The sequence below is a fragment of the Cololabis saira genome, chromosome 7 (genome assembly GCF_033807715.1).
Source record: "Cololabis saira isolate AMF1-May2022 chromosome 7, fColSai1.1, whole genome shotgun sequence".
NCBI classification, from domain to species: Eukaryota; Metazoa; Chordata; class Actinopteri; order Beloniformes; family Belonidae; genus Cololabis; species Cololabis saira.
The window spans coordinates 709,849-719,861 of NC_084593.1; positions in this window are offsets into that span (position 1 = coordinate 709,849).

A 10,013-nucleotide genomic window follows, 5' to 3' on the forward strand; every position below is an offset into this window, starting at 1 on the left:
GACGGGTGACGTCACCGGCTGTCAGGGACCAGCCGCTTCCGGTGGCTTTCAAAGTAAAAGTCTTTACTCTATACTTTATACTTTTCTTTATAATTTTTTTATACTTTATACTTTACTTTATACTTTATACTTTTTTTTCATACTTTACACTTTTACTTGACTTTATACTTTACACTTTACTTTATACTTTACTTTATACTTTACTTTACGTTATACTTCATACTTTTACTTTATACTTTACTTTATACTTTATACTTTATACTTTATACTTTACTTTATAATTTACGTTATACTTCATACTTTTTCTTAATACTTTACTTTATACTTTATACTTTACTTCATACTTTATACTTTTACTTTATACTTTTACTTTTACTCACAAAAATAAGAAAAATAGAGAAACATATTTTCTAATCAAGAAAGCATATTTTACATAAACACATTTTAAAATGTTCAAGTAACAAAATAACATATTTGAACAATTTTCAGATTTTTTCAGTTATTTTATTGTGTGAAAAACGGTTCAAGTATGTTATTTTGTTATATTTTGTTACTTTATACTTTATACTGCACTGTCCAGAAACTAGTTGGCGTTTCACTGTAAATGTTCAATGACATGAAGGTAAATAAAAATGTGTAAATCAACAAGTACGTTCAAGTATTAATGAAAGTCCCGTTTCCAGCCAGGCTTTTATTTTGAAGGCTGAAACAAGCCAGTTCCTCAGGTGGAGACAGGGGGCGTGGCTTAGTGCTGTCAGCCTGTGACGATGCAGCTGGGGGCGTGGCTTAGTGCTGTCAGTCTGTGACGTCACCGCTGAGCAAACAGGCTGTAAATGATTCAGAGTTTGATGAGCTGAGATTCAGATGGAAATGATTACACAAGTACTGTAGTACAAGTACTAAAGTACAAGTACTAAAGTACCATTACTACAGTATCGTTACTAAAATACCATTACTACAGGAGAAATACTGCAGTGCAGTTACTACAGTACCATTACTACGGTACAATTACTGCAGTACAGTAACTAAAGTATATATATATATATATATATATATATATATATATATATATATATATTTGTGGTTTGACTGATGTTTAGGATTTTTCAAAGTTGAATGGATAATTATTTATTTAATATAGTAAATAGTAAATATTATATATTATTTAAAGAACTAAATGGCTAATTAGCATTCGGTGCCATTTGAGTCCCCATGACATAATGTGGTATATTTTGTGTAAAAATGGGCAAATACTTATTTTTAAAAGCTTGTCTTACAGGGTTAACCCCCCTTTACCGTAGAAAACTATGATATATGTACCCAGGATTAATTACATTTAAAACAATAATATGTACCAGGATTAATTACATTTAAAGTAATGACTCTAATTTTAGCACAAGTAAACTAAACTGCCTTGTCCCCAATCATGTTTGCTCAAACCAACCGGAAATATAAGTAATAGAAATCAAATACATTCTACCATTTTCATTATTGTTGTATAGCTTTATTCATAATATTCCTCACCAAATGTTATTTTTTGTAATTAATACATTTTTAATGCTTAGAATTCTTAAAATATTTTGTGAATAAAGTTGAACAACAAGGTTCAGAATACAAGAATTGGCTTTACGATATTGATTTGAAACACATATCACACATATGCAGTGGCATAACTTCAAAAACGTACCCTTAACGTTACACTCCAAGATGTACCGTATTGTCCCGAATATAAGACGACCCTGATTATAAGACGACCCTCTTTTTCAAGACTCAAGTTTGAAGAAAGACTTTTTGAACACCAAATTCAATTTTTATACAGAAAATAATGACAGTACATCTGAAACAAATGATTATAACAATATATTGGAGAGAAGAAGCCTGATATTTTGACTATTTGAAATCATTATGTTGAAGTTTGCATCATAAGTTTGCATCTTCTCCTCAGCTGCCGGTTCACCTGCCGAACTTTCACCCTCTTTTCTCCAGATTGTCGCTACGTTTCTCCATTTTCTGTTATCTCTTCTCTTATTTTCTTCTCTTTTCTTTCTTATACTATTTTTTATTTTTATTTTTCGTGACAGGGGTCTGGGGAGTTAAGTTCAGTATTCACTTTAAGGATATTTGGCGCCATCTAGTGTTGTGAATGGGTATAACGTCTAGACCCTAAAAAGAAAAAAAAAGAAAAAAAAATAATAATAATTCTTAAAATATGTGGTGTCTCTGAGTCGACTGTCCACCCTGTGACTCTGATGTAAATACCCCTGAAAACGCCCTGATCACATGACTTGGCAGGACACGCCCTGATCACATGACCCGGCAGGTATTTGTGCATTTGTGGCGGGAAAATCATCTGCAAGAAGTACAGTAAGTATCACTATTTTTTCAAAGCTTTATTGAGAAAACACAAGTTCAATACAAAACAGACAGCACAACCACCTGCAGCTCTGTGGAGAATTAAAATAAATGGCTGGCTGAAATAAATCATTTAGGAAGATAAATGTTGGTTTAATAGATGAAATCTAACAGTTGCAGCTACGCCTGTTAAGTAATTTGCTCCGTAAATTTCGGGATTTTCTGCCTGCCGGCTCCGGAGCTGATTTATGGTTCTGCGTTAAATCGACGCAAAGCCTACAGCGTAGGGTACGGTGTAGGGTACGGCGTAGGGTACGGAGTAGCGTACGCCGTAAGGTACGGCGTAGGGTACGGCGTAGGGTACGCGTAGGGTACGGCGTAGGGTACGGCGTAGGGTACGCGTAGCGTACGGCGTAGGGTACGGCGTAGGGTACGGCGTAGGGTACGCGTAGCGTACGGCGTAAGGTACGGCGTAGGGTACGGAGTAGGGTATGGAGTAGCGTACGGCGTAGGGTACGGCGTAGGGTACGGCGTAGGGTACGCGTAGGGTACGCGTAGCGTACGGCGTAAGGTACGGCGTAGGGTACGGCGTAGCGTACGGCGTAGCGTACGGCGTAGAGTACGGTGTAGGGTACGGCGTAGCGTACGGCGTAAGGTACGGCGTAGCGTACGGCGTAAGGTACGGCGTAGGGTACGGCGTAGGGTACGGTGTAAGGTATGGCGTAGGGTACGGCGTAGGGTACGGCGTAGGGTACGGCGTAAGGTACGGCGTAGGGTACGGTGTAAGGTACGGCGTAGGGTACGGTGTAGGGTACGGTGTAGGGTACGGCGTAGGGTACGGCGTAGGGTACGGCGTAAGGTACGGCGTAGCGTACGGCGTAAGGTACGGCGTAGGGTACGGCGTAGGGTACGGTGTAGGGTACGGAGTAGGGTACGGCGTAGGGTATGGCGTAGGGTACGGCGTAGGGTACGGCGTAGGGTACGGAGTAGGGTACGGCGTAGGTACGGCGTAGGGTACGGCGTAGGGTACGGCGTAGGGTACGGCGTAGGGTACGGCGTAGGGTACGGCGTAGGGTACGGCGTAGGGTATGGCGTAGGGTACGGAGTAGGGTACGGCATAGGGTACGGCGTAGGGTACGGCGTAGGGTACGGCGTAGGGTACGGAGTAGGGTACGGCGTAGGGTACGGCGTAGGGTACGGCGTAGGGTATGGCGTAGGGTATGGAGTAGCGTACGGCGTAGGGTATGGAGTAGCGTACGGCGTAGGGTACGGAGTAGGGTACGGTGTAGGGTACGGCGTAGGGTACGGCGTAGGGTACGGCGTAGGGTACGGAGTAGGGTACGGCGTAGGGTACGGCGTAGGGTACGGCGTAGGGTACGGCGTAGGGTACGGCGTAGGGTACGGCGTAGGGTACGGCGTAGGGTACGGCGTAGGGTACGGCGTAGGGTACGGCGTAGGGTATGGAGTAGCGTACGGCGTAGGGTATGGAGTAGCGTACGGCGTAGGGTACGGAGTAGGGTACGGTGTAGGGTACGGCGTAGGGTACGGCGTAGCGTACGGCGTAAGGTACGGCGTAGGGTATGGCGTAGGGTACGGCGTAGGGTACGGAGTAGGGTACGGCGTAGGGTACGGCGTAGGGTACGGCGTAGGGTACGGCGTAGGGTATGGCGTAGGGTACGGCGTAGGGTATGGCGTAGGGTATGGAGTAGCGTACGGCGTAGGGTACGGAGTAGCGTACGGCGTAGGGTACGGCGTAGGGTATGGCGTAGGGTATGGAGTAGCGTACGGCGTAGGGTACGGAGTAGCGTACGGCGTAGGGTACGGCGTAGGGTACGGCGTAGGGTACGGCGTAGGGTAAGGCGTAGGGTACGGCGTAGGGTACGGCGTAGGGTAAGGCGTAGGGTACGGCGTAGGGTATGGAGTAGCGTACGGAGTAGGGTACGGCGTAGGGTACGGCGTAGGGTAAGGCGTAGGGTAAGGCGTAGGGTAAGGCGTAGGGTACGGCGTAGGGTACGGCGTAGGGTAAGGCGTAGGGTACGGCGTAGGGTACGGCGTAGGGTACGGCGTAGCGTACGGCGTAGGGTACGGCGTAGGGTACGGCGTAGGGTACGGCGTAGCGTACGGCGTAGGGTACGGCGTAGGGTACGGCGTAGGGTAAGGCGTAGGGTACGGCGTAGGGTACGGCGTAGGGTACGGCGTAGCGTACGGCGTAGCGTACAGCGTAGGGTACGGCGCGCGTCACCCCGTAACCTAGGCTTTGTGTTGGTGTAACGCAGAACCATAAATCAGCCTTTATTCTGGCGCGGTTTGAAAAAGACAAGCGAGTGATTATGTACATTCACTGAGTGAATATTATGAACGTAAAATATATATTTTCTCGCTAGAAATGTAATCAAAACACATTTTTTTGCAAAAACTAACTCAAAATATTGATTATTCATAAGAAATTATTCATAAGAAATGTCCGCCATGTTTTTTTTTTATTCAGTCCGCAAATGACGACGAAAAGCATTCTGGGAAATTCTGGGAACAGCCAATCACAGAGTGAGTTGTTTGACCGACGGCCAACGCCGATTCGACATGTCGAATCGTCTGAAAAGCTCCCGATGGGCGCCCGACCTGAGGCGACGTGCAGGACACACCGGGGAAACTAACGACAGACGAGCACCGACGCTCACCGACGGCCCGACAGCCGATTTTCGGCTTGGTGTGTCAGCGCCTTAAGACACCTTTTCTACCAGCCAGAACCATCACAATTATTCAGATCACTCCATAAACAGTTTGTCATACTATAAACATGCTTTAAATTAACATCAACGATAATAAATGGGAACCTCACCCGACAGTGGACGTCGCTGTGGACATTCATTCATTCATTCACACATCCAGCTGAGCGTGTCAAAAAATAAGTCCCGTCCCGCACCCAGCCGAGTGGCTAATTGTTTGCCAGGATAGTCGCTATAAGTAGTAATGGCCAACTTTAGCATAAAATGTCCCCCCTGTTACTGATTTGCACAGTAACAGGGTGGATGTCAGCAGTACTGGAGTTGTAAATAAAATCAGGGGGATGGTGGATTTTATCATATGGGACAGATAATTTGTGCTGATTACAAATAATAAAATATATTACAAATAATAGCACTGACCTGCAGAAATACTGCAGGAATGACATAGCAGCAGTTAAATGCAGCCTTCTGTAAGCTTTAAATATCCACTGGGCTTACATCAAATACATCAAAACACAACAATAAAAAACACTTTTCTGAACTTATCAATATGACTCTGTCCTTCACAGGATAAGTAACATGGATCACTGCAAAAACTCACAATCTTAACAAGAATATTTGTCTTATTTCTAGTTAAAGGAGCTGTATGTAAGAGCAATAATAAAACGAATCATAAAATGACCCAGATATGTCAACAGACATTTAAAAATCATGTTCATTTCAAATACTTATGTCACTGACAACAGCACTCAAGTCAGGATATTCCAGTTTAAAAAGAGGAGTTGCAGTTCTCAATTGATGTTTATGTTGAAGCTCCACCCTCCACCTATCTCCCAATCACCAAGTCAGTATTGTTTCTGAAGCTCCACCCTCCACCTATCTCCCAATCACCAAGTCAGTATTGTTTCTGAAGCTCCACCCTCCACCTATCTCCCAATCACCAAGTCAGTATTGTTTCTGAAGCTCCACCCTCCACCTATCTCCCAATCACCAAGTCAGTATTGTTTCTGAAGCTCCACCCTCCACCTATCTCCCAATCACCAAGTCAGTATTGTTTCTGAAGCTCCACCCTCCACCTATCTCCCAATCACCAAGTCAGTATTGTTTCTGAAGCTCCACCCTCCACCTATCTCCCAATCACCAAGTCAGTATTGTTTCTGAAGCTCCACCCTCCACCTATCTCCCAATCACCAAGTCAGTATTGTTTCTGCATCCGGGTTGCCAGCTCGGCTCTAATTATGGCAGCCATGGCAGCCTACGTTCCTGCTGCATTCTGCAGCCTACCTGGCAACCTCTGGTCGGGGGGAGGAGGGGGAGGGTACACGCCGCTCAACAATATTTGGAAAGTGACTGCAGTACCAGTTTTGGACATTTCTTACAGACGGCTCCTTTAAAATGTCTCATTTTAGTAAAAAAATCTCATTACACTTAAAACAAGACTCATCACTGGAAAAAAACAACAATTTTCACCTGTTTCAAGTAGATTTTCGCTTAAAATAAGTAGAAAAATCTGCCAGTGGAACAAGATTTTTTTGCTTGTAATAAGAAGATAAATCTTGTCCCACTGGCAGATTTTTCTACTTATGATGATTTGGACCGTTTTTATTTCAGGGGGGGATGATTTGGACCGTTTTTATTTCAGCGGGGATGATTTGGACCGTTTTTATTTCAGGGGGGATGATTTGGACCGTTTTTATTTCAGGGGGGATGATTTGGACCGTTTTTATTTCAGGGGGGATGATTTGGACCGTTTTTATTTCAGGGGGGATGATTTGGACCGTTTTTATTTCAGGGGGGATGATTTGGACCGTTTTTATTTCGGGGGGGATGCCATCCCCCCTCAACTCGAGTACTGGATGTCAGAGGGTTAGGGTTAGAGTTTCCAGCATGTGTTGGTATTCATAATCAATGTATTAAGCATTTATTGGTTATATACTTTTCAAAGATTTGTTAAAGCTGGTCCTTGACCCTGTCTTAGGCTGCTTTCACACCTGTGGCCCGTTTGTTTTGTTCCAATTCAGGGGATAAATCGATACAGTTGTTTCGTTTCTCGTCTGTGGCGTTTGTGTTCACAACCGTCTATACCGTTTCAAAGCTGATAGCTAATGCCATGCGCGAACCAGCTGTTCTCTGATTGGTCAAATGAACGTGGAAGGAGTTTCCTCTTCCGCACCCCGGGAAAAACAACACGCCCCTTTCAGCGCAGACCGCCGCCGCGGCTTTAGGCTGATTTATGGTTCCACGTTACACCAACGCAGAGCTATGGTGTAGGGTACGGTGTAGGCTCTGCGTCGATTTAGCGCGGAACCATAATTCAGGCTTTACCCATTCATGTATGTGCTACCGGCGCAGAGCGGAGCTCAGCGGCGGTCGAGAGGCCGCCTGCCGCGGCGTTTGCACTGTGCTAACCCTGCCCGAATTGAACATTGTTTAATTTCACCGTGCCGGGACGACATCCCGGCACGTCCAATAGGAGAGAAGCTGGTGGAGGCTGCACCGACTCCTCTCCTAGTGCCGCGGTCGCACATACACATGAATGGAGTTGTGTCGGTTGCTGTGTGGATTATGTTCTCACTACAAATTTAAAAAAATTAACCGTTTCAGGTCTGGAATGGAATCGAGCCGAGAACTGAACCCTAACCTCTCCTAGGAGAACTGAACCCTAACCTCTGCTAGGATCTCGGCTCGCTTGTTTTGTGCCATTTCCGAGCGCGATTGCTGTGTTCACATGTACCAAACGTACATCTTTAGGGGGAAACGCTCCCTGTTCCGGAACAACTGCTCCAAACGGGACAGAGGTGAAAGCATCCTCAGATATGGTGAAGGAAAGATTCCCCTCTGGTCAATCGCCTCCATGTCTTCAGCGATGGGCCAGCTACCCAATAAAAACAGAAGGGCAACTTTTACCTTCTCTCAAAAGAGCCATTCAAGAAAAGCTTCAAAGAAATCAGCTGGAACTTCTTTTTGGCCAGCCATGGAAAGGGGGCTCCAGATGGTGTTGGGGTGCCCTTAAGAGATCAGCTGACAAAATTGTCCACCATGAAGGAGATATCCCCAACGCAGAGGCCATGTTCCACCAGTTGAAGAATTTGGGCACTTCTGTTGTACTTTTTCTTGTGGGAGAAGGAGATGTTGAGAGGACATGCAGGAAATGATGGATGTGCCCCCACTAGTTCCTGTCAAAGGAACAATGAAAATCCACCAGGTGATCTGTACGTCTCCAGGTACAATTAAATACCGGGACATAACTTGCCTTTGCCAGGGTTAGGGTTGCAGACCAAGGCATACTGGACTGTGCCTGCTGTGGGCTGAAGGAGGTGAGCCTGGGAGAAGAGGCAGACATGGCACCACATTGCCCTGAAGAACCATCCCAGCCCGAGGTCGTCATCAAAGAAAACATTGGGCAGTCGTGCATCGTAAACTATGATGGTGAAGCCTACCCAGGAATCATCCTGGAGTTGAACTCTACCCAGGAATCATCCTGGAGTTGAACCCTACCCAGGAATCATCCTGGAGGTTGAAGATGGTGAACCCTACCCAGGAATCATCCTGGAGTTGAACCCTACCCAGGAATCATCCTGGAGTTGAACCCTACCCAGGAATCATCCTGGAGTTGAAGATGGTGAACCCTACCCAGGAATCATCCTGGAGTTGAACCCTACCCTGGAATCATCCTGGAGTTGAACCCTACCCAGGAACCATCCTGGAGTTGAAGATGGTGAACCCTACCCAGGAATCATCCTGGAGTTGAACCCTACCCAGGAATCATCCTGGAGTTGAACCCTACCCAGGAATCATCCTGGAGTTGAAGATGGTGAACCCTACCCAGGAATCATCCTGGAGTTGAACCCTACCCTGGAATCATCCTGGAGTTGAACCCTACCCCGGAATCATCCTGGAGTTTAACCCTACCCAGGAATCATCCTGGAGTTGAACCCTACCCCGGAATCATCCTGGAGTTTAACCCTACCCAGGAACCATCCTGGAGTTGAACCCTACCCAGGAATCATCCTGGAGTTGAACCCTACCCAGGAATCATCCTGGAGTTGAACCCTACCCAGGAACCATCCTGGAGGTGAAGATGGTGAACCCTACCCAGGAATCATCCTGGAGGTGAACCCTACCCAGGAATCATCCTGGAGTTGAACCCTACCCAGGAATCATCCTGGAGTTTAACCCTACCCAGGAATCATCCTGGAGTTGAAGATGATGTCAAAGTAAAGCGCATGCACAAGAATGAGACTAATGAGTTCTTCTGGCCAAGTCCAGGGGAGGATGTTAGTTGGTCCAGGGACGACCAGATTGTGTCTGATGAGTGAGCCACAGTCGTTAAATAAGAGGTCTGTCCAGCTGGAGAAGAAGGTGTGGAATTACTTAGAAAGACACCTGCTGGTGGTTTCTGGTCCGTTAAGTAGTTTTTTAGTACTGTTGTAATGTTGTTGGTGATGTCAGACACTGACAAATGTCCCTGATGTTTCTTTTGGGTTTGCAACATTTGATGGATGGAGTTTGGTGTGTGTGTGTGTGTGTGTGTTTTAATGTTATTGGTTAATGGTTGTTAATGGAATTGTATACAATTGTATTGTTTATCGTGTTTTGTTGACGGGGGTGGGGGTGCTGGGAGCTTCTGGATCTCTGAATTCACAGGGAACCTTGTGGAATTGAAAGGACACCAGTGCCAAAAGGGCCGGTGCTCAAGCATCTCTCATTTAGTCTGAATTTTAGTTGACAAAAAATAAAAAAAACAAGGGAAGGATCATTTTTGGTTGTGTTGCTTCTTTTCACGCGTACTATAACATACTTGTACTTTTACTTTTACTTTTGATACTTAAGTATATTTTTTCACAAGATACTTTTGATACGTAAGCACATTTAATGTGAACTACTTTGAGACTTTTACTCAAGTCATTTTCTTATGGGTGACTTTAACTTTAA